The following is a 26,337-nucleotide window of genomic DNA, read 5'->3' as shown; positions in this document are numbered from 1 at the left end:
TTTGCTTGTTAAATCAGTGTCAACCATTTGCTCACCTGGTTCCTTCATCAGTGCATAAATTCCTAAATCATTTAAACTGTTAACCTGCTGGTCCTCTGACAAACTACAAGCTTCTGCCCATTCATAAAATTCAACTAAGTCAATTATTTTCTCTGGGTCTTTATTGCAACTAATGTGTTCATTCCTAACAGATACTGTGTTTAGAGGGTAGTACACAGTCATAAGATAACTACTCATTACTTGAGATGTATCTCTTGGTGCAGCGTAGTCAGTGTTATTGGTCCATCTATGCTTTTCACCCCTACCTTGTGGACCGACAATTGAGCGCATGCTAGTATTTACTTCATGACTTCCCATAGCATTCTGACTCCCAGTGTCCCTATGTTCACAACAACTCCTGTTTTCAGACTCCCTGTAATTACTTCTGTTCCAATTGTTCCCAGATTGTCCTCTTGAATGGAAACTGTAGTTTTCCCTTGAATGGAAATTATTATTAATATTGTGACTATTTTGTTCCCTATGATGAAAACTATGGTTGTTGGGCCTACTGTTTTCCCTCCGGTTAAAATTAGTGTCTCCCAACTATGATCCCCACCTCTTTGTGTGTGATTGAAATAGTTTTTTTGGTTTCCCCACTTTGTCTATAATCCTGTCAAGTTTGTCCATGTAGTTTAGAAATTGTTCAATGTTGTCATCTGGTCCATACACTAGGTCCCATTGCACATCTGTTGGCAACCTTCTCTTTAAAGCATCTATCTGTGTGAGCTCATCAAAGGGTTTACTCAATACAAGTTTCTTCAGTTGATTCTTACAAAACTGTTTCATAGTCCCCTGTGTTTCTCTGTAATTTGGTCCATTCAGGAACTCGCTCTTTATCCTGGCTTGTTCAGTTTCAGACCAGAACCGTTTTAAGAACTCCATTTCAAATTCGGCATAAGACATGTCCATAGAAAAATTTTGATTGGCCCATGACAAAGATTCCCCCTCCAAAATTTTTTTAACAAATTTAATTTCGAAACTTTCACTCATATTGGGCAAAAAATTGTCTCTACAACTCTGCAGAAAGTCAACAGGATGCAAACTACACTCATTAGAAAAGTTTTTAACTGGAATATCGGACAATAAAGTACATGTGTCCATAGAAAAATTTCTGTTAGCTACATCATTGCTAAATATTTCAAACTTCTGGTTTAACTCTGATAGTGTACTTTTTAATTCATTAACATCTGTCTTAGTTTCAATCTCGTGGAGTTTTACTGTGTTACTGACTGTTTCCACTTTATCATCCACAACGTTTAGTTTAGAATCTACTCTACTTTCAAGATCTACTGCCATAGCTTTTGCATCTTCACAAACTGTATCTATTCGACTATTAACATTATCAAAACACTTTGCATTTTTCTCTCTGTCTGTGACCAGTTCATGTTTTACAGACTGAATTTTGTTAATCAGACTAGATTTTGCGTCTCCCACTTTAGATTCTACCGCCAAAATCTTTGTTTCTGCTTTGCTAAGTTTCTTGTCTATCTTTGATATATCGGCGTGAATTAAGACTTTGATCCGCTTCTTTGACCGACTCATCTTCCGTTTTTATCGGCATGTCTACGATCCCAGACTATCAAATTTTCAAAATCCTGCTCGGATTCAATTTCCTCCTTCACAATGGCCATTTTCGTGAAATTTCACACACAAAATAATAAAAGGAATAAACAGCACTACACAAATGTACTTATCTTTTCAGTCTGGGTCCTCACTCGCGGTCAGTCCATTTTACTGCTTCGTTTCGTCTCCCTTGACTTCCATGTATTGCACTTCTTCGTACCACGTGGTCATTAGACTTCTGCAAAACAGATTTCGTCAATCCAGTACATATAAATGTCTTAATTCCAGACGACCCCCCAGTTGTCACGAACCCGCTCTACTGTTCAGGAAAAGTTATCTCCATAAGGACACCGTTACGCTGTGGCTAATGGCTGCATAATGCTTTAGTAGAGCTGGCCATGATGTCTCCTTTGTTGATGCTGCTGAGTCTGCGTTGTCCATGTGGCTTCTCGTTGTCTAGGCGATGATTCCTTTGCTGCTCTGGGTCCAAGAAGAGGTGCGGGTTTTTTAATTATTACTGGACTATCGAAAAATGACGCAGTACTCCACGGTTTCTTTGTATCAAAAACACATTTATTGCCAAAACTATGTACACAACTACACTGAACCGTGGCCAACACTCAAGTGCCGTAAACCCGTTGTAGACCAAAGATCACGGTTGTAAACTACAAAGAACATATAATTACAATATCGATTATTGATCGCAAGACCTAACTTAGTATTATCTTAAGCAAAAGCTTTTTTTTAACATGACTTTGGTGTATAATAAAATAAAATGATGTCTATTTGTCAGTTCCATTACACCATTGATATACAAACTGTTGTGGTGCAGTCTTTTTACTGCTGCATGACAATTTCCCACATGTTGTTTATCTTGTATCATGGCTGGTAGTGCTTTTTGTTCAACTTGTGATCTGTCACACCTAATCCAGATTGCCATGATATCATTTGGGTAAGCATGTGGTTTTCTGTATTTTAATACTTGTCGGCCAGATTGCCTGTGGTTTAACACATTGTTCCAGATCATGGGTAATTTTGGTGGTGCAACACTGTAGTGTGTAGGGATTGTAATTGTTCACTAGGTCCTTTCCATTGTTGCTACACTCAAACCTGTCTGGCCAGCAATTCAACTGTGGCATATAAACTCTGCAGCTCTTCAGAAAACGTATGAGGTGGAATGACATAATGGCAGTGCAGTCTGGTGTCATCTCTTTGGCTGAATTCAGCATCCACCAGGTCGGGCTGGCTGATGTGTTGTTTGCTGATGACATCAAGCAGCTGTTGCTGGTGGCTTCTGTATTATACACATTCTATCAGCCATTTTTAATACTTTTGTCTATTGTTTGAGCATCATCCACAACCAATGTTACTTGCACTAGTGGCACTACCTACTGTTGCCAAATACACTCATGTTCAGAAAAAATAGTACACCTTGAACAAATAGAGATAGGACATTCCTATTCACAGGATCTATACATTGGAGTGTCCTGAAGAAATATGAGGGTCAACAGGAAAGTAATGCCTCTATCTTTGTAACTGTACAACAGTTGGCAGCATTGATATGTGGCAGGTACTGGCTTATTCCATAGCCTCTTCTCTACAGCTCTAGTTGGCAGGAGGCCTTAGCATTGAACGGTTGTGTTGTTACAGTCTAAAGTATGGAAACCTGCACAGGTGATCATCAATGCGATTGAAGGAATGTGCAGTCATTGAATTCTTGACAGAAGAAGATTCATCAGAGAATGAAAGCAGTTTATGGCGATTGTGTTGATGTAAGTACTGTGCATCATTGGGTGAATAAGTTTAAAGATGGTGAGGTGGGAAATTTCAAGTCTGTGTGCTTTCATTTCAGGAGTTAGCATCCGGGGTACTCATTGTGCACAGATCTTGTGATAGCCAAGCAAAGCACTGATGTGACCCACACATTCTTGTGAAATGCTGATTGTGCTTGCAATTTCTCTATGAGTGATATGACAGTTTCCCTGAATCAATCTGTCAACATTTTGCTTGTGAAACTCAGTGGTTACTGTCATGGGACATCCAACTCTTTGTTTGTCATGCAGATCAGATGTTCGCACCTCAACATCTTTAAACTTACTCACCCAACAACACACAGTACTCACATCAACACAATCACCATAAACTGCTTTCATTCTCTGATGAATCTCCTTTGGGGTGACACTTTTGGCTGTCAAGAATTCAATGAGTGCACGGTGCTTCAATCGCATTGTCCGACTGTCTGCACAGGGTTCCATATTTTACACTGTAACAACACAACCGTTCAATGCTAAGGCTTCCTGCCAACTAGAGCTGTAGAGAAGTGGCTATAGAATAAGCCAGTACCTGCCACATACCAATGCTGCCAACTGTTGAAGAGTTATGAAGGTGGAGGCATTACTTTCCAGTCAACCCTCGTAATCATCATTTGAACCATGTTGGGGTGCAGGTTCAAGGTCAACATTGATATCATGGTGCAACACCACCTACCAGTAAAACGTGTCTGTGGCTCTTTTTGTCACTATAAACTGAAGGTAATGGATGAGTGTGTCCTGAGTAGATGTCCAGGATGTCTCACAGACATATGTGCAAACTTTACCATCAAATTAGTGAATCTGAAAGAGGGCACATTATTAGCAAGAGAATGTGATGTATCCATCTGGGAAATTGCTGCTAATGTGGGGCAAAGTGTTTCGTCAGTGCAACAGATGTGTGCAGAATGGTTCACAGAATGTCGTAGAACACAACAAGTTGGGTCAGGTTGCACCACCCACATGATCCCCCAACAAGATTGACATCTCATTACGAATGGCACTGCAGGACAGATCTGTGTCCTTCTCAGCTCTATCACAACAGTCAAACAATGTAACACATCATACACCATAAAGTGTGACAGTTCATTGCCATTTATTATGGCATGGGTTGCATGCACGTCATCTACTTACCTGCCTACCTTTAACGAATGTGCAGAAACAGACAGGGGAAGTGGAATCACAGTAACTGCATTTGTACAAAACATACAGTACCAAGTCAAGGTTTTATGGTTTGTTGTGCTATTGGGTACAGCCACAAATCACAGTTGGTGCATGTCCAGGGCATGTGCTGATTGTGAATAACATCCTGTGACCTATAGCCATACCCTTTCTGCACAACACCCCAGGTGCCTTTTTTCGCCAAGGGATTGCACGACCACAGCCAGTGGCCTTGCCGCAGTGGTAACACCAGTTCCCATCAGATCACCAACGTTAAGCACTGGCAGGCTAGGATAGCACTTGAATGGGTGACCAACAGGTCTGCCGAGCACTGTTGGCAAGCAGGGTGCACTCAGCCCTTGTGAGGCAAACTGAGGAGCTACTTGATTGAGAAGTAGTGGCTCTGATCTTGGAAACTGACATACGGCAGGGAGAGTGGTGTGCTGAACACATGCCCCTCCATATCTGCATGCAGTGATGCCTATGGGCTGAGGATGACACGGCAGCTGGTCGGTACTGTTGGGCCTTCATGGCCTGTTTGGGAGGAGTTTTAGTATTTCTTATTGCACAATCACATGTTGCTGCATGAAGATGTGCCTTCTTGGTGTCACAGGATCTCAGTCTTTTGCCCTGGCCTGCCAGATCGAAAATATTTGGGATATGATGAAACAATGGGTGCAGTGCTGTGACCCAATGCCAACCACCACAGATGAACTTTGGAACCAGTTGAATGAAGCATGGACTGTTGTACTGCAGGACACCATTTGTGCCTTATACATGTAATTGCCATCACATGTGGAACAAGTTATCAGGGCCCATGGCAGACCTTGTGCTTCCCAGGTAATAGGGCACATGCTAAACTGAGGTGACTGAAATGCTAATCATTTCTGCTGAACATACTAATGTACATGTTCTGTGAATATGAGCATTCTATCTCTAGTCATTTTTTTGAACATGAGTGTATGCAGCAACAAATTACCAAATCTGTAATTATATCTATCATACCTCATAGGTGCTGTCAAAATTCTGATGGGGATTTTTGTCTCCCTCTTTCTCTTGATAAAGCATTTTTCTTTGCCTTTGGTCTGTTGGTTTGGTGCAGCAAGCAATTAATTCAGCTTTCATAGCAAGGTAAGCTTGATGGGACATGGCGGGTGTCTGATGATGTCTGACATCAGTGCTATCTGGTCTAAATTGCTGATCATTAGGATAAATTGTTCATAATGATTTGTAACTTGTTGGTGCACAAAAATATTTTCCAACACAGCGAATCAAATTTGTAATTGGTTGAGCATAAACAATGGGGCCCATAACAGCAAATATGATATGAAAGAACCTCTTGAAATCACAAAAGGGAATTCATTGCTCCTGGGTGTGATCATGATGTGGAACAAATCACTGGAACACTCAGATTTTCAAATGTGGTTTAACATCACGTCATGGCATAGTGCAAAGATGAAATGCACAGTGGTGTGTAGTTGGAATTGTTGTCTGCATTTGTTGAACTTCCACATGGTTGTCCATAGTTTTAGGATTCCATTTTTTTTTTCTATGCACTGCGTCCACTTTCCATTGCAGGAAGAGAGAGCTCCCAATCCAGGATTTAATTGTGAATTTCTTGAATCTTGTTCATGATGGAGTGCAATTGCTTGTGAGTGTGTACCACTGCTGTGATGCCATATTTAACTGTCCACAAAAGGAACTGTCCACACTTATGCCCATTTTTTCATTATTAGGGCTACCAGTTTCATACATATGGCTCACAACCACATAAAATAATATACTGAAAATACACATCAATAATTGAACATTGATAACTTCACACTGAGAGCTACTTTATTAAACATACCTCTTGTAGCAGAGATAACAGATGACAGCTGGTTGCTGGATCAGTCATCCCAAAGTATCTAGCTAATTCTGCATAACTTTTTTTATAATCTCTCTGACTGCTTTCGATATGTTCTCACTATATTTCCACCCTCATAACCCAGCTGTTTCTATGCCAGAAAAAGGTGTGATGTATGCATGAAACTGCTGTGCACACATTTGCAAAAACAGGTTCTGTGCTTCATTGCTTTACATTATAGAGACTGAAATTTGGTTTTTTATGAACAGACTGTTTTCTGCATATATCATATTTTAGTATGCATTTTATGTTTGCTCTGTCCTCTGTAGATAGTTGATTCTATTCTATAATTTTATTGTCCATGAAGTAAGCTGTAACCATCACTTCTGTCATAGATTGTCTAAACATTTTGCTGGGCTCATTAACCATGTCTTCTATCAACATTAATTGCATGACATCCACTTTAATTTTTGATTGGCACATATTAAAACTTTTATCAAAAACTCTTTATTACAGTTTCTGTACATTCTTCAACTCTCAAATGCTTAATTTAGTATGCAGTTATCTACAATGAAGTGTGTGTGTGTTTTTTAATGTAATATTGAAACTTCTTTGTGAACAGATACTACATATTCATCAGAAGTGATGGAGTTACTCAGCTGGGTCCAAATCCACTGGAGCTTCTTGTTCCACTGAAACACGATTTGTGGCTGGCTATTATGTTTACTTTATTTGCCTATACCATTGTCATGGGAGGTATATTTTACCTACAGAGGAAACCATTGTGTGATGCTATCTTTTCAGTCATTGGAGCATTTGTTCAGAAATATGGTGAGAACTATTTATGAATTATTACTTGCTCTATGTTTCCTTTCAATATTCATATGTATTGAATTCTGCAATATGAATTATGCAGAACATTAGTATTCATTACGCTGAGTGGAACTTGCTGTGTAATCAGTTACTACAATCAGAAATATTCATTAAAACATTTCACAAGTGGATAGGAAAAGGAGCGGAAGAACTACATGAGGAATTATTTTTGACTACTTAATTTTTCCACAAAGTTAGCTCTCCTTCTTAATGCATAATTCTAAAAAATTGAGATATCTATTTTATTTTGAGTGCATCCATTGGTCACACCAAATTTTTGCTACATTTGATGAATTTTATTTCATTGCAACAAAAAAATAGAAAAAGGGAATCAGAAATGCACAGAAAAAAGAGATGAATGAAAGGAAAAGAAAAGAAACTGAAGATAAAAAAAGGAAGTATGATAAAATGGAACATTTTTTGGACATATTTGTGGATCAATCTTAGTTCTTCTTTCAGTAAAAAATGACTTGGTAAGCTTTCAGAAAAAATACAGTCAGAATAATTAATGGTGATCTGGCTTCTTTTCCTGAAACTCATTTAACACCCAATTCCTGGAAAAATTTAAATTATCATAAGGGAAAATGTAGGAGTCAGCAGATAAAATATGCAAATAAACAAGTGTCAGTTTCATTTTATATTCTTAAAAAAATTATATGGGCTACTGATGTTTTTCCAAGAAAATAATGCTTAACATTGCTTTGATTTATATGCTTTTGATTCACAACAGATGAAACTACTAGTTACCACCACAGGATCACATCAGAACAATGCCTACGATTTGCAGCCTATATCACAGGGTCTGTCTTGCTATCAGCGTATTCTGCAGGGATTATCTCCATACTTACTGTCAGCGAGCAAAAGCTACCATTTCAGAATTTTGCTGAAATTGAACAGGATGGTTCATATATGCTGAGCGTCACTGGAAATTCCTTCGAGTATGATTTTTTTAAGGTAATTATTTCCCTTGAATACATATGTGTGCACTACACAATTGTTTTCCTACCCTTGATGTGACAACTGTTCATGTAAAATATAAAAGTTTGTTATGAATATAATCAAAGAGTCATTATACTGTACACTCAAACAACAAATCTTGTTTAATAATTTAATTGGATACATAGAAAATCTACTCACCAGATGGCAGCAGAAAACACATATAAAAGAAAGTTATAATCAGGTAAACTTTTGGAGTCTGTAGCTCCTTCTTCAGACAGAAGGGTTGAAGGAGAAGGAAGAGGGATGAAGGAAAAGGACTGGAGAGTTCTAGGAAAAGGGGTAGATTTTGGGAAAGTCAAGAGAGACTTACCAGATGGGATGAGAAGAAGAGAGTCTTTCCTTCTCACCTCGTCTGGTAAGTCTCCCTTGACTTGCTGTTCTGGGTGACTTTCCTGAAATCTACCCCTTTTTCTGGACCTCTCTTGTCCTTTTCCTTTGCCCCTATTTCTTCCCCTTCAACCCGTCTGCCTGAAGAAGTGCCACAAACTCTGAAAGCTTGCCTGATTATAACTTTCTTTTATGTGTGTATTATGTAACCACTTGGCAAGTAGATTTTTTTAAACATCCAGTTAAATTATCTTGTCAAAAATTGATTGTTTTTGTTGTTGTAAACCAATCTTGTTTGAAATTTTGAGAATATTTTCTTCCATGTTTAAAGAAGTATACTTTTGGTTCAAATAGTAGGGTGTTTTTCCTTTCCTCAATCACTTCAACATCTTAATTTCTTTCAAAGATGCATGTGATTTAGCATCTTTTTGTGTTGATACTATTACAATTCCAGCATTTTTACTTCCCTTTATTGACATTTTAGTGCTTTTATAAAAAGAAATAAAGAACCTTCTATATTTCATTTCTTATTTACTCATGACAACAGATGAAATTATTAGACTTTATTGTATCATACATATCTGTCTGATATTGTTAGATATTTCTAATGACTAAAAAAAGTAAAATTATTAGCATAATTTTTCATGCAATAGTATGCATACTACTATGTAGTCAGATTTTTTCTTTTTAGTCTAGTGAATATTCTCCTTTAAGTAATCACATGACACTCAGTGCATATGTGTAAGTCTACACAATCCCCAGTGTTCAATGAACATTCATTCCTAGGACTTTTTCTGTCACTTATCAATTCTTTGACCTCTGGCAATAATTCACTAATATAAAAAATGTTATGCAAACTTATCTTTGGTTTGAGGATGGTTTTTAATTACTGAAAAATATATGCAGCTGACAAAAATAAAAAATATTATTTATGATTTTATTTGCAGTTATCACAGCAAAAGCTCCTGCAAAAGCTGTTCAGTAAACAAATGGACATTCATAATCCACCAAGAACAAAACCTGAAGGTCTATCTAGAGTGTGCACAGAAAACAAGTATGCCTTCCTGTCAACTGATCTGTCCATACAAAGCTCATGGAATCATCAAAACTGCAATGTTATAGCAGTTCCCATTGATATGTTCCGCTGTACTCTTGCGCTGATATTAAGAAAAAACAGCCCATATATTGGAGCCATGAATTTTCAGTAAGTTAATTTTATCTAAAATATGCAGACAAAGGCTTTTTGGACTTATAAATAATGTATCTTACACAATTCATTTTTTTTGCATTATTTGTATGCTCCTCTTTTGCAGTTCTAATTTTTTAATTACTTAATAGCTCTCACTCTGCATCATTCATTCATTAGCTCCATAGATGACACATTGTAGGAGAAATTATTTATTTATTTATTTTATCCATCTTTCAGCATTAACATGCAATCGATCTCGTCAGACGCGTTACAGCTATTTGTACATTACGTTTTACATACCAAAATATTACATAGTAAAAATATAGCAATGTTGTAAACTATTAGCTTACAACAGCCTCTACACCTAGATCCATACATAACAGTAAGCAATAATTTATCAGCATTAACATGCAATCAATGTTGTCAGAAGTATTATAGCTATTTGTACATTATGTTTCATATAACAAAAATATTACAGGGGAAAAAAATGACAGTGTTATACCCTATTAGCTTATAGCTAGCTGCCTCTACAATCATAACTACACAAAACAGTAAGCCTTAGTTTATCAATAAATTAGATCATCTTTACAACTATTCTGAAATTCTTCTACACTTTAGAAAGTATTTTTCTTCATCCACACTTTGGTTTTAGTTTTGAAAATATCTATTGAAACTAATTGAGCCTGTATGGGTAAAGTGTTGAATAATTTTATGCCTATGTATTCATAGCTAGATTGGGTTTTCTTAAGCCTGGTTGTGGGTATATCAATCATATTTGTTTGTCGAGTATTGTGTTGATGAACTGATTTCCTTATAGTGTAGTGGTTTAAGTTTTCTTTTATGTTTAATAGGCAACAATATATGTAAAGAGATGGGACTGTGAGAATTTTTAAGTCTGTAAAAAAAGGTCTACATGAGGTCTTGTTGTCAGTGATTCTGTAAAAATTTTTTGGCTCCTGGAGAGTTACCCCATAAAAGAATGCCATATTGTAGATGGCAATGAAAGAAGGCATAGTATGACTGAAGCAATAAATCTTGTGTAACACATGTGCGTAGTTGGCTAGTAGGTAGATAACTCATGATAGCTTTCAACATACATAATCTGTATGTGTGTCCCAAGTTAATTTTGAGTCAGTGTGTATTCCTAGTAGTTTAACAGATGATAACTCCATGTTACTGTTTGATAAACTGAAGATTATCTTGACAGTCTTTTCATGGTTCATAGATAAGTCATTAGCTTTAAACCAGATATTAGATATTTTGAGACACTCTTCACTTTCCTCCTTCAATATGTTTATATCCTTTCCAGAATTAGCTAATGTTGTGTAATCAGCATAGAGGACAGATTTACAGGGTAAGTTATTCAGAAAGTCATTTACAAACAATATACACTCCTGGAAATGGAAAAAAGAACACATTGACACCGGTGTGTCAGACCCACCGTACTTGCTCCGGACACTGCGAGAGGGCTGTACAAGTAATGATCACACGCACGGCACAGTGGACACACCAGGAACCGCGGTGTTGGCCGTCAAATGGCGCTAGCTGCGCAGCATTTGTGCACTGCCGCCGTCAGTGTCAGCCAGTTTGCCGTGGCATACGGAGCTCCATCGCAGTCTTCAACACTGGTAGCATGCCGCGACAGCGTGGACGTGAACCGTATGTGCAGTTGACGGACTTTGAGCGAGGGCATATAGTGGGCATGTGGGAGGCCGGGTGGACGTTCCGCCGAATTGCTCAACAAGTGGGGCGTGAGGTCTCCACAGTACATCGATGTTGTCGCCAGTGGTCGGCGGAAGGTGCACGTGCCCGTCGACCTGGGACCGAACCGCAGCGACGCACGGATGCACGCCAAGACCGTAGGATCCTATGCAGTGCCGTAGGGGACCGCACCGCCACTTCCCAGCAAATTAGGGACACTGTTGCTCCTGGGGTATCGGCGAGGACCATTCGCAACCGTCTCCATGAAGCTGGGCTACGGTCCCGCACACCGTTAGGCCGTCTTCCGCTCACGCCCCAACATTGTGCAGCCCGCCTCCAGTGGTGTCGTGACAGGCGTGAAAGGAGGGATGAATGGAGACGTGTCGTTTTCAGCGATGAGAGTCGCTTCTGCCTTGGTGCCAATGATGGTCGTATGCGTGTTTGGCGCCGAGCAGGTGAGCGTCACAATCAGGACTGCATATGACCGAGGCACACAGGGCCAACACCCGGCATCATGGTGTGGGGAGCGATCCTACACTGGCCGTACACCTCTGGTGATCGTCGAGGGGACACTGAATAGTGCACGGTACATCCAAACCGTCATCGAACCCATCGTTCTACCATTCCTAGACCGGCAAGGGAACTTGCTGTTCCAACAGGACAATGCATGTCCGCATGTATCCCGTGACACCCAACATGCTCTAGAAGGTGTAAGTCAACTACCCTGGCCAGCAAGATCTCCGGATCTGTCCCCCATTGAGCATGTTTGGGACTGGATGAAGCGTCGTCTCACGCGGTCTGCACGTTCAGCACGAACGCTGGTCCAACTGAGGCGCCAGGTGGAAATGGCATGGCAAGCTGTTCCACAGGACTACATCCAGCATCTCTACGATCGTCTCCATGGGAGAATAGCAGCCTGCATTGCTGCGAAAGGTGGATATACACTGTACTAGTGCCGACATTGTGCATGCTCTGTTGCCTGTGTCTATGTGCCTGTGGTTCTGTCAGTGTGATCATGTGATGTATCTGACCCCAGGAATGTGTTAGTAAAGTTTCCCCTTCCTGGGACAATGAATTCACGGTGTTCTTATTTCAATTTCCAGGAGTGTAAATAGTAGAGGGCCAAGCACTGAGCCCTGAGGAACATATCGTTTTGTACTTAAAGTCTGTGACTGTTGGTCATTATGCTTTACTATTTGTTTTCTATTGCTGAGGTATGATTCAGTTAATGAGAGTTCCAAGTGTTTGATTCCATAGCAACACAGTTTATCTAATAATAATTTGTGGTTAACTGAGTCGAAAGCCTTACTCAAGTCAATTAGAATGGCTTCAGCCAATAATTCTGACTCAAATGCGCTTAGTACAAAAGAGATAAGGTTTTCAACTGCTTTGACTGTTGATAAGTTTGACCTGAATCCATACTGAGAATCATTTAATATATTATTGTCTGATAGGTGTATGCATATTTGCTGCAGTATGCAATGTTCTATTATTTTTGAGAGAATAGGCACAAGGGAAATTGGTCTATAATTATTGATACAGGACTTGCACCCTTTTTGTATAATGGTAGGACAACTGTTTTTTTGAGACATTCTGGAAAGTGTCCACTCGAGAGCATCCAGTTTAACAGTATGCAAAAAGGATATGATATCAGATCTACAACTTATTTAATTACATAGTTTGACAGGCCATACACATCTTCAGATCTAGAGTATCCTAATTTAGAGGTTGCTTTAGTTATATCAGTTACTTGTACTTCTCTCCATTTACAAGCTGACACTATGTTTGTAATGTTTTGTTGAAATTTTCTGCCAGATATGGCGTGAGAAATAGGTGTATGTGTTGAATTGGAATTCTGGTTGCTTTGGGTTGGAAGGCTAAGATTGGCAGAGTTGACAAAAAAGTGATTGAAATCATCAGCATTGACGTTAGCAGCATTTGTGTTGTCTTTGTAGTTTATATCCATACCTAGCTCTGCTTTTATTACTTTCCATGCAGCCTTACATTTATTGTGTGGTTTTTTTAATGAAATCACCATTTGCCTTACAATTGGCTATTTTAATTTCAGATCTATATTTTCTTTTCAGGTTTTTGTAAGTTTCTTTATCTACTGCTCCCTTTTTGACCTTATCGTGACAAGTAATTACCAATAGTCTCAGTTTTTGTAATTGGGGTGAAAACCACTTCTGTAAAGTTGAGTGGCTAGGTTTCCTAACTTTTTTTTTAACCAGTGGACAGCATGTGTGGAAGATTTCAGAAATGATTTTGAGGAATGTGCTGAAGGCTTCAGCAACATTTCTGGAGGAATGTATAACAGTATTCCAATCTATAGACTTAAGATCTTCTCTGTACTTGCTAATATTTGTATCTGTAGATAGTCTGACACACTGAGTTTGTTCCTCATTTTCTTTTGGTTTTTTAGTAATTAGTTTCACCCATATACCTCTATGGTCTGACAGGTAATCGACATTAAATAAGACTAGCTCAAAATCACATTTGTATACATTTGTTATTAGATTGTCAAGACAGGAGGAGTGCCTTGTAGGACTTTCATTAGCACAAAAGAGATTATAGGATCTTAACATGTTTACTAAATTAACATTTATGACTGTCATTTTCCTAATGTATATGTTTAGATCCCCAAAGATTAAAATTTTGTATTTAGTATATTTTTGTATACTGATCACAAGTTTTTCTAAATGTTCTATAAATTGTTCTATATTACTTTCAGGAGTGTGATATAAAGACACAGTTATGAGCTGTATACTAGGTATAATAAAGGCAGCTGCTTCAAAAACATCTTTAATGCATAGGTCACTAACTTCAAGAACAGAAAACTTTAAGTCTAGATCATTGCTAATATATTAAAAACAAAGATTCCAAGACTTACCAAGCGGGAAAGCGCCGGCAGACAGGCACATGAACAAAACACACAAACACACACACACACACACACACAGAATTATGAGCTTTCGCAACTGGCAGTTGCTTCGTCAGGAAAGAGGGAAGGAGAGGGGGTCATTGCTAATATATATGGATGAACCCCCATAGGATTCACTGGGTCTGCAGAAGTATGTAGCTAATCTGAAACCAGATGGTACATACAGTTTTATATCCTCTTTCTTTAACCTATGTTCGTTTGTACATAAAATCATTCTTTTGTTACTTTTTAATAGTATACGAAGCTCATCAGCTTTATTTTTCAGAGACCTGACATTTAAGTGCAGAAATAAGATAGAGTTACTGTCACAGGAGGGGAGGAGTACAGTGTTATGAAGCAATGGAGAACATTTAATTGTTTTTTCAGCCCTGGAATCTATGTTAGGTGGCGGTTGGACATCCTTGGGATAAACCATAAAAAATCTTCATTTCTCTTTGGTAATTTTTTGGGTCTGTTTGAAACATGGTTGGAAGTTTGTTTCACTTTACTGTCCACAAGTTTTATAGGAAAATGTTTTCCCAAATCATTTGGTATCACTTCATCATGAGACAAAGATGATACTTTCCTTACTGTGACTGGTCTGTTCTTTTCTGCTACTCTCGAAGGTGATTGAGGAGGAGCTGGTACTGTTTCTGCTGTTGGTGAAGTTGGTTTAGTTGCTGCTGGTGGAGGAGTTTTTTCTGCTATTACTGGTAAAAGAGTTGGTTCTGTTACTGCTGGTGTGGGAGATAGTGCTGCTGCCATAGGAACTGGCTCTACTGCTGGAGGAGTTGCTTCTACTGTTGCTGATGGTGTTTCTTCTGCTATTGCTGGTGAAGTAGTTTGTGCTGCTACTGCTGGTGAGGGAGATGGTGTTACTGCTGTAGCAGCTGGTTCTAATGCTGGAGGAGTTACTTCTGCTGTTACTGAACGTGGTTCTTCTGACGCTGCTGTTGATTCCACTTCTGTTAGTATTGCTTCTTTAGGTACTTCTGCTGCATTTTCTGTTACTGTATCTGATTCTGCATTAGTCACTCCTAGAGATACTTTCTGTGATGATGATACAGGAACCACTGATGATGTTGTTGGTAAGTATTGCAGTCTCTGAATAATTTCCATTAGCTTTAATGTAACGAGTTGCTTTCCAAGGCCATTTAAGTGCAGCCCGTGAGTAGTGTGGAATCTGCGACCAATGCTATTAATATTAACAGCAGAAACATTTCTATATTGTTTGCATATACTGGCAAAAAGTTCATTGGCAACACTAATTTCCTTGTGTACACACGACCAGGACATCAAGTCATACCTTTGTGGTATATTTACGAGGATAACATTTGTATGACTTAGTTCAGATAAACACTTGTTTAATTTGCAGCAGGCTTTAGATGTATCATTTTGATAAATATCATTAGATCCACCAAAGATGACAACAAAATCTTTTGAAGACAGCTTTTTTATTTCTTCAGAAAAAACTAGTTTTCTTATTTCTGAGAGGGGCGCCCCAGGCTTTACAAAGCTCATCGATTTCACATTTGAAGCTTTATTTATGTTTGAGACAATACCGCAGCTGTGGCTTTCGCCTAAAATGTAAAGTTTTGGAACATGGTCGGAAGTTTTAGACTGATGTTTTCTTTCGCACTTGCAACAGGTTACACCACTGTTTGTGTTTTTCGTGCACTTTCTACAAACATAAACAGAGGAACTGTTATTAACAAAAGTTACAGTATCTTGAGGTAAAACGCTAAGCCTCTTTGCTTCTTTTTCATACTGTTCATGTTCGTGATGTTTTATAACTGAAAACTCTTCCAGTAGAGCACTGATAACTTCGTCTTTGGTGTTTGTCATATTAGGTTTTTGGCCTAAGTTGCCTTTGAAGCAGCTATTGCAGAACCATAGTTTCCATTTAGGACTGACATTAACACACGAATAATGAAAAACCGTTTTACAATTTAAGCACATTATACTTTTTACAACACGTTTCCTGAAATGGGATGTTGTATCAGAGTTCACCATTTCCCACGAATGAGTCGAAGTACTTGCTGGATGAGATGCCTGATTATAACATTTTCCTGTTACCAGTTTTTTTTTTGGCGTCTACTTTTGCGATAATATAACATGGCATACATGTACTGTCATAATACACACAGAATTTGTTGCATATCGAACACGTTTCCTCATTATTTTTTACTTTTGTACGGAACTAATTTTTGTGGAAGTGGAACAAGTCAAATTCTACATTAACAAATGGAAGTAGCTATCATACAATGAAAATTGTTGTAGAATTTGTCTCTCACAATTTTGCCATACATCAATTGCCTGTAGAGTATGTGCTAATTGGCTGATTAGTCTGTGCTCATCTTTTAACACATAGCTGCAGAAGCCCACTTGCATAGATGCAGTAAGTGACATATTTTGACAGTGAACACATAATTATGACCCTTCAATTGTTGCTACTCTCAAACAATCTGTAATTAACTTTTAAAAAATATAGGTTTTGTGGTTTTGCATTATGGCTTATACTCAACATTGAATATAAGCACTTGCAAGTAATTAGATAAAATTTTTTGAATGAAGAAAAACTTCACTGAAAAATTTATACTTATATTGCTCAATTGGAGGTGTTTATCATTTTTGATCAATTACTGCTTAGTTCTTGTTTGCTGCGAAAAGTATTGGGATGATTCTCTAGGAAATAAGTGGCATTTCTACAACATAACATATGAATTTCTCACAATGAATATTATTTTTCAAAATTCACAATTTATGTGTAATTTCTTCACTTATTCATTAACAAACATTGAGATGTAAATGTCTCGAACTGAGTGATATCTCAATTGCCACTTCTGTGGTTGCAGCTACAATCACTCATATAACATGTCAACAATGTAAACAATTGTAGTTAGTATTAAAAATGGTATTTTAAGCTATTTGCTATATACAAGAAACCAGTACAAAATCATTCAAGCATGATGTATGTACACCAGAAAACATAAACATATTCTTCATAATTAATTTCATAAAATGTAATGACTTTTCATGTCAAATATTTCATGATGAGTATTTTTAACTATTAATATTATGATATGTAAATTGTCATTAGAATTAAATTAATACCTCACTCATGTACAATAGTTGTAGTTCTGTTCATCAGTCCTGATTAATCCATACAAAATATACTAACCCATACTGTAGTTAAAACTAGTAATTAACACATGTTTACTTAATGAACAATTGTTTTTTTTTTTTTTTTTTTTTTTTTTAAAGACTTGAACGAAAGTTATTTCAGTACCTTCTATATTGTCACAAATATCATTAACCAACAATGAGAATAAGTTGAAAAATAGGATGTGGCCATAAGTATTTTACCCCTGCCACATTTAGAATTTGAAAGAGAGTATTCCAGTCAACATTGTCAAAAGCTTTCTCTAAGTCTACAAATGCTAGAAACGTAGGTTTGCCTTTCCTTAATCTTTCTTCTAAGATAAGTCGTAAGGTCAGTATTGCCTCACGTGTTCCAGTATTTCTACGGAATCCAAACTGATATTCCCCGAGGTCGGCTTCTACTAGTTTTTCCATTTGTCTGTAAAGAATTCGAGTTAGTATTTTGCAGCTGTGGCTTATTAAACTGATTGTTCGGTAATTTTCACATCTGTCAACACCTGCTTTCTTTGGGATTGGAATTATTATATTCTTCTTGAAGTCAGAGGGTATTTCACCTGTTTCATACATCTTGCTCACCAGATGGTACAGTTTTGTCAGGACTGGCTCTCCCAAGGCTCTCTGTAGTTCCAATGGAATGTTGTCTACTCCGGGGGCCTTGTTTCGACTCAGGTCTTTCAGTGCTCTGTCAAACTCTTCACGCAGTATCGTATCTCCCATTTCATCTTCATCTACATCCTCTTCCATTTCCATAATATTGTCCTCAAGTACATCGCCCTTGTATAGACCCTCTATATACTCTTTCCACCGTTCTGCTTTCCCTTCTTTGCTTAGAACTGGGTTTCCATCTGAGCTCTTGATATTCATACAAGTGGTTCTCTTTTCTCCAAATAGCATTTTAGGATGCTTAGGAAAAAAATTAGCACAGCATGCTATGCCTTACGAATATTAGTCACTGTGTGCAATAGTTTATGCCGCAGAATGACATACTTTGCATACTTTGCACACATACATACTATAATAAGTTATGGCATAATATTCTGGGGTGCAAATGGCCCAAAAGTGAAATATGTGTTCAGATTGCAAAAACGAGCTATCAGAATAATGAGCAAGAGTCACAAAAGAATGCACTGCAGTGAGCTATTTAAAAAGTGGGGTATTCTGACAATCCCAAGTGAATATATCTTGGAAACTACAGTTTTTATTCACAAAAATATTGAGCAATACTTAGCAAACAACTGCATACATGATCACCAAACCAAAAACAGTAATTGCTTGTACCTAGACAGAATGAATAAAACTAAAACCAAATCACTTTGTTTTACCAAGGTGTCAAGATAGACAATAAATTGCCAAAAGAAATCAAAAACATAAAGGAACTCTCTAAATTTAAAGCATTCCTTAATGAATATTTATTAAAAAATAGTTTTTACTCGATTGGAGAATTCATGCAGCATAAAAATGGCATAAATAAATAATCAGGTTAAAAAATTACAAAGTGGACATACCAGATTGTAATTTACCCATACAAGTATTAGAGGAGTCTTGTGATATATTTCTTTTGATTGAAGCAGGGCCTTCTGCATTATGTAATTCAATGATAAATTGTGTGTGTAATATACATACACATATTATGAATTTATTATATATAGCTTGTATTTCATTGCCTTATATGAAAAAATAATGTACACATGTATGTATAATGACGACATCCATACAAAGAAATTTGTTTATGGATGAATAAATAAATAAATAAATAAAACAAACAACCCTACCTGGTAAGGATCCCATATCACGCAGCAAATATTCCAGCAGCGGACCTACAAGTGTAATGTAGGCTGTCTCTTTAGTGGGTTTGTCGCATCTTCTAATTGTTCTGCCAACAAAGCACAGCCTTTGTTTCACCTTCCCCTCAATATTATCTATGTGGTCTTTCCAATTTAATTTGCTCGTAATTGTGATTCCTAAATATTTAGTCAAATTGACAGTCCTTAGATTTGTGTGATTTATCGTATACCCAAAATTTATTGGCTTTCTTTTAGTACCCATGTAGATGACCTTGCACTTTTCTTTGTTTTAGTGCTAATTGCCACTTTTTGCACCATACAGAAATTCTCTCTAGATCATTTTGTAACAGGAATTGATCATCTGATGATTTTACTAGATGGTAAATTACAATTCATCTGCAGACAATCTAAGGGGGCTGCTCAGATTATCACCTAGATCATTTATATAAATCAGGAACAGCAAGGGCCAATGACATTACCCTGAGGAATTCAAGATATCACTTCTGTTCTACTCGATAATTTACCATCTATCACTACGAACTGTGATCTCTCTAAGAGGAAATCATGAATCCAGTCACACAACTGAGATGAAACTCCATATGCATGCAGTTTGGTTAATAGTCGCTTGTGAGGAACAGCATCAAAAACCTTCTGTAAATCTAGATTATATGGAATCGATCTGAGATCCCTTGTCAATAGCACTCATTACTTCATGGTAATAAAGAGCTAGCTGTGTAGCACAAGAATGATATTTTCTGAATCTGTGTTGATAATGTATCAATAAGTCATGTTCTTCAAGGTGATTCATAATGTTCAAGTACAGTATATACTCCAAAATACTACTGCAAATTGAGGTCAGTGATATGGGTCTGTAATTCAATGGGTTACTCCTACTTCCTTTCTTAAATATTGGTGTGACCTGTGCTACTTTCCAGTCTCTAGGAACAGACATTTCATCAAGTGAGCAGTTGTATATGATTGCTAAGAAAGGTGCTATGGTGTCTGCATACTCTGAAAGGAACCTGATTGGTATACTATCTGGACCAGAAGACTCGTCTTTCTTAAGTGATTTGAGTTGTTTTACAACACCTAAGATATCTACTTTTATGTCACTCATGCTAACAGATGTTCTGGTTTCAAATTCTGTAATATTTACTTTGTCTTCTTTCATGAAGGAAATATGGAAAACTGCTTTAGTGGCACCATCATCGGTAACATTTCCATCGCTATCGCAGACTGTTTTTTGCCACAGGTGTACTTCACACATGACCAGAGTCTCTTTGGGTTTTCTACTATATTTTGAGACAATATTTCATTGTGGAAACTATTAAAAGCATCTTGCATTGACAGCCGCACTAAATTTTAAGCTTTCGTGAAACTTAGCCAGTCCTGGGGATTTTGGGTTCTTCTGAATTTGGCATGCTTTTTTCGTTGCTTCTGCAACAGTGTTGTGACGTGTTTTGGTGGATCAGTCCTGTCTCTTATTAATTTATGCAGTATGAATCTATCTATTGCTGTCAATACAGTATCTTTGAATTTGAGCCATATCTGATCTACACTTACATACTTAGCTTGGAAGGAATGGAGACTCTCTCTTAGGAAGGCATCAATCGAATTTTTATCTGCTGTTTTAAATAGATATATTTTGGATTTATTTTTAGTGGTTTGGGTTGAAATGGTTTTGAGCCTTACCACAATGACCTTGTGTTCACTAATCCCTGTATCCATCATGACGCTCTCTATTAGAGTAGGATTATTTGTGGCTAAGGGTCAAGTGCATTTTTGCAACCATTTACAATTCGTGTGGGCTCATGAACTAATTGTTCAAAGTAATACTCAGAAAAAGCATTCAGTACAATTTTGGAAGATGTATTCTGTCTACCACTGGCTCTGAACATGTATTTTTGCAAACAAATCGAGGGTAGATTGAAGTCTCCACCAATTACAACTGTATGAGTGGAGTACATATTTCTAATGAGATTCAAGTTTCCTTTGAACTGTTCAGCTATTATTTCATCTGAGTCAGGGGGTCGGTAGGAAGAGCCAGTTATTATTTTGGAACGGCTGTTGAATATAACCTGTACCCATACTAATCCACAGGAACTATCTGTTTCAACTTCACTACAAGATAAACTACTACCAACAGACGCAAACACACCACCACATACTTTATTTAATCTATCCTTTCTGAACACGGTTTGTACCCATGTAAAAATGTCGGCAGAATTTATCTCCTGCTTTAGCCAGCTTTCTGTTCCTATAATGATTCCAGCTCCAGTGCTTTCTATCAGTGCTTGAAGCTTTGGTACTTTTCCAACACAACTACGACAATTTACAACTACAATAGCGACTGTTGCTTGGTTGACTCTCTTCGTTTCTTTGCCCTGTACCCTTTGAGACTGGAGCCCTTCTTGATCTTTCCCAAGACTGTCTAACCTAAAAAATACCACTCAGTCCACCCCACACAGCCCCAGCTACCCAAGTATCTGCCTCCTGTGTGTGGTGGACAGCTGACCCTACCACCCTATGGCGTAAGTTGACGATTCTGCAGCCTACACGGTTGCAGAACCATCTGAGCCTCTGATTCAGACCCTCCACTCTGCTCCGCAATCAGTCCTGTTGATGCTGCTGCAGATGGTAAGCTCTGCCTTCATGTCACTAGTAAGATTGGGAGTCTTCACCAACTCAGATAGCTGCCAGAAACCAGAGAGAATCTCTTCCTGTCCATAGCGACACACACCATTAGTGCTGACATGAGCCACCACCTCCAGTTGGCTGCACCCTGTACCCTTCATGGCATCTGGAAGGACCCTTTCCACATCTCAGATGACTCCCCCTGGCATGCACACAGAGTGCACATTGGCTTTCTTCCTGTCCTTAGCTGCCATATCCATAAGGGGCTCCAAAACCCACATAACATTGGAGCTTCCAATGACAAATCATAGTAAAAAATCTAATTTCCGCCTGAGTCCATAATACAAAGACATTCTAAACAGTAAAGTGTAAACTAGAAGTACATAGGTCAAATAATGAACCATACATACTAACAACAATGTGACTCTTCTATTTCTCCAAGTTATGAAGAATAGTTCTCGAGAATATGGATGGAACCTAGTGCCCAAAGAAGACAATATTGGGGCAAGTGGCCATGTTGCCAGTATCAGTTGTTAGTGAACCAACTGCGGACATATGAAGATGCATCTTTCCTCTACTTACATTCACTAGTCAATAGCAGGTCTGCTGTTGCTCCACTTGAAATTTTTGATTGGGATGGTTTCCACTACACAGTGTTGACACTGCCTTAACAACAGTACCTTCAGTGGTGAGTAGGTTTGATTTGTGTCCTCTGAGACATTAGGGTCAGCTGAGATGAAGGGAGGAGTCAAATGAAAAGGGTATCTTAACATAAGGCAGTGAAGTCACTGGAGGAGTAACAAAGCTAACTTCCCTAATGGAGAAAACAACAAAAACAAATTCTGTCCACCCACAGGTAGTAAGGTGGCAGTACCACTACTGGACTTACCCTACACAAATCCTGTGATGTGATCAGATTATATTCAGTAACCAAAACCTCTACAATCATGCTTCATAATGGACTAATATCACAAGATACAAAAATTGTTGAACAGACTGGTCTATGAATTGGGACATGGAATGTATATCTCCACCCATACTGTAGAAATCACTGTGAACTGCATTACAGAGGACACTTTCCTGCCTACTGTGAATTGGGCTTTCTTCACATTCCATTCATGTGTGTAGGACAGAAAGAATGACTGCGTAAATTTCTCTGTGCACAGTGTGATTAGTTTAATCTTGTCTTCAAGGTCCCTTTTGAAGTGACGTGTAGGGGGTTGTAGTATATTACTATAATTGTCACTGGTTCTTGAAACCTTGCAAGTAAGCCTTTGGTTGACAGCTGACATCTCTCATCAACTATCTGCTAGTTCAGGTTTACCAGCATTGAGTCAACCAACCTGTGACCACTCATACTTCCCTTTTTTTGTATGCATTTGTGGTGTCGACAGGTCATGTTGACCATAGACAACTTTAAACTTTGGGACTCAGGTCACTCATCCGAACTGCAATGTTAATTCAGTCTGTTCTTATACCTTGTACTGTGTGCACATGAATGATAATTGTCAAAATATATGTATGTGCAGAGATTAGTGTGGACAATTTATTCTGTATACCGCTATTTTTATCCTGTTCCCATACTGGTGACCACAAAGTTTCTACATCTTCCGTGACAGATGTTGTAAATCATTGCATGCCGCTATGGCTTCCTCACTCAATGCTTTGTTCAAAGATTTGGAAGCCTAACTATGACTGCTGGGTCCCTTCAATCCTTCGCCAATGGCCGGCTCTCCATTACTCCATAGTGTTTCACGATCTCCAACCACGTTAACCTCAAACTTTGTTGTTCTACAATGGTCAAGTGCTACACTGTTAACTCAAACAATGGACTCGGGTTTTGTGTCGCCAGACTGTGCTTGCCAACATGTGAAATGTGAAGTGGATAATATTCAGAACTGTGTTCCTACCGACTGATCGTATAATGTTCAAAGTGATCTTCATTTGCACACGTAATTTGACTCTGAATGGGCCACAACCACAGCTACTGTCATGCCGTGTGCAGGGCCGTTCCAGTTTTGTGTCATTTGCAGAGTAACAATGGACATTTTTGTGCGCAAAATTCTGCTTGCTCAACCCCCAGACCTATTGCTCAACTTTTCAACCATATGGGTTCATGTACATCTTTTGGTGTTTCACTTTCAAGGAGTGTCTTACTACACCGCAGTGATCTTCTGCAAGTTCCACTGGGTAATTTATAGTCCAACCCTTAGGGCACATTTGCAATGTGCACGGAGAACTCACACTTTTGTCACACAAATTATCAACCCCCTCCACACACACACTAACATGTGGCCCCAGTTGCTGACCGCTCAGCCGCTTGCCTCTCCAACAGCTCCGCCTGTGTCTACCGTGCTGGCTGCCCGCGTTATTTCCAAGGTGGGCAAATTCAAATCAGTACCTGTAACCTACAGTCCAGTTCACGTATCACACAGCCACTCATTCCCATGGTACTGACCATGCCAGCCATGTCGTATTTTTACGACATGTTAAGGACAATGCAACCCGTTGTTCCTACGGACATTCTTTCCCGTAACACACTCATGCCTATGGTGCTGGCCTGCCATACGACCTCTCTTGCCACAGACCAGCCAGTTTTCCAAGGGACACTGAAGCTGCCTTCATCCTCTCCCCCAGGTCATCTGCTGAAGCTGCCACCTTTATACGAAGACAACCCTGTATCATGGTTTGCATCTTTTCGAGTTACATCATGTGTCCAATGACAACTCTAAATTCCTGTGTCTCATCACACACCTCCATAATCATTCGGACTTAATTTGTGATCTCCTCCTCTCACCACCGCCTCCACCACCATATGAGTTTGTAAAGAAAACGATCATGGAACAACACGCCTGCTCACCACAAGAATTAATCTTCAACATCTTGTTCAAGGAACACCTGGGGGACCACACTCCATCACAACTCTGGCTCATCTGTGGTTACTTATGAGTGAGCATACCATGCTGGACATCACTCTGTTGGTGGTGTTGTCTGCCAAATTGCCTATCACTCGACAGATCCACCTGCTACCACTCTCCTTCGAGTCAATCAGCTCTCATCTGCGCATTGCAGACCAACTGTATTCATTGCTACAACAACACCAACCAGCTCACCACTCACCGCTAGTTGGCACAACTGCTCCTGCTTACCATCTGTCTGCTGGCAGAGGCAGGGCTCACGACACCTCTGCACCTTTTACATTGCCTGGCAGTATCTGCTCGCTCTTTCCACCATCCGAGCACTCCATGATTGCACATGCACCATACCTGCCGTTATACATGCTGGAAATACCAAAAAGTGCCGGTTACCTTGCCAGCACCAAAACGCCAACTGCAGGACTTAAAAGACACCAAATCCTGTGGGGAACCTCACAGGTGTCCTCATACATTGCACTCTGTCCACTCGTCGGCCCGGCTGAGTGGTCATTTGTACATGACTGACATTTTGTCATGGCTCATTTTCCTAGTCGACACTGGTGCTGACGTGTCTATCATACCTACATTGATGGTTCCCCCCCTTCCTTGTATTTTCACTGACGAAGTCACTTCTATGAGCTGTCAATGCAGCAAACCTCAGGCTCTTTCAAAGTTATGGTGCACCTATCTCCTTCGCTATGTTTTCTGTGGACTTTCTACATTGCCAACATCAATGAACCAATTTTTGGTATGGATTTTTTGTCCCATTGCAGACTCCATCCGAATGTAGTTCAGGGCTCAGTGTTACACCATTCCACTGACACTCACATACTGTGCTCCCACACTTATGTTCCACGTTCTGTTTCTCTCATGACATGTGTACTCGCGAGTGCTCCACCCTCATGGGTGACATTGTGACCTGCACCACTAACCTACTATCAGAATACAACTTGATGGCACAACTCCACTGGGAAACAATAAATAGCATACACTTATGAGTTCATCGCAGCCCGTACCTCGCTCCTGAAACTGCAGTCCACAGTCCTGCCACCTAACTGCGTTTCTCCAGCAGCCACCAGCTCGAACACTCATCAGGTTAGTCCAAAAACATTAATTGTGTGTGACGATTCACATCCGGAAGACTCTGCATCCTTAACCCGCTCGCCACGTTCATTGGCATGTGTGGCAGACCGTGCTTCTAATAACAGTCATGCACATGATATGACCACACCCACCAGATGCGTGTTGATAAACATTCCCTCTCTTTCATGCACGAGCCACATAACCCAGCGGCCATCGCTGTTCCACCCGTGACACCAATGCTGCTCTCCCCCACGCCGGGTACCAAGTCCAAGGTTGACAGCAGACAGTCGCCACGCATTCCGACCCACTCCATGCTGCACACGAAGCCGCCCT

The sequence above is a fragment of the Schistocerca gregaria genome, chromosome 2 (genome assembly GCF_023897955.1).
Source record: "Schistocerca gregaria isolate iqSchGreg1 chromosome 2, iqSchGreg1.2, whole genome shotgun sequence".
Lineage (NCBI taxonomy): Eukaryota > Metazoa > Arthropoda > Insecta > Orthoptera > Acrididae > Schistocerca > Schistocerca gregaria.
The sequence above is the reverse complement of the archived record's forward strand: the minus strand, read 5'-3'. Positions refer to the sequence as shown.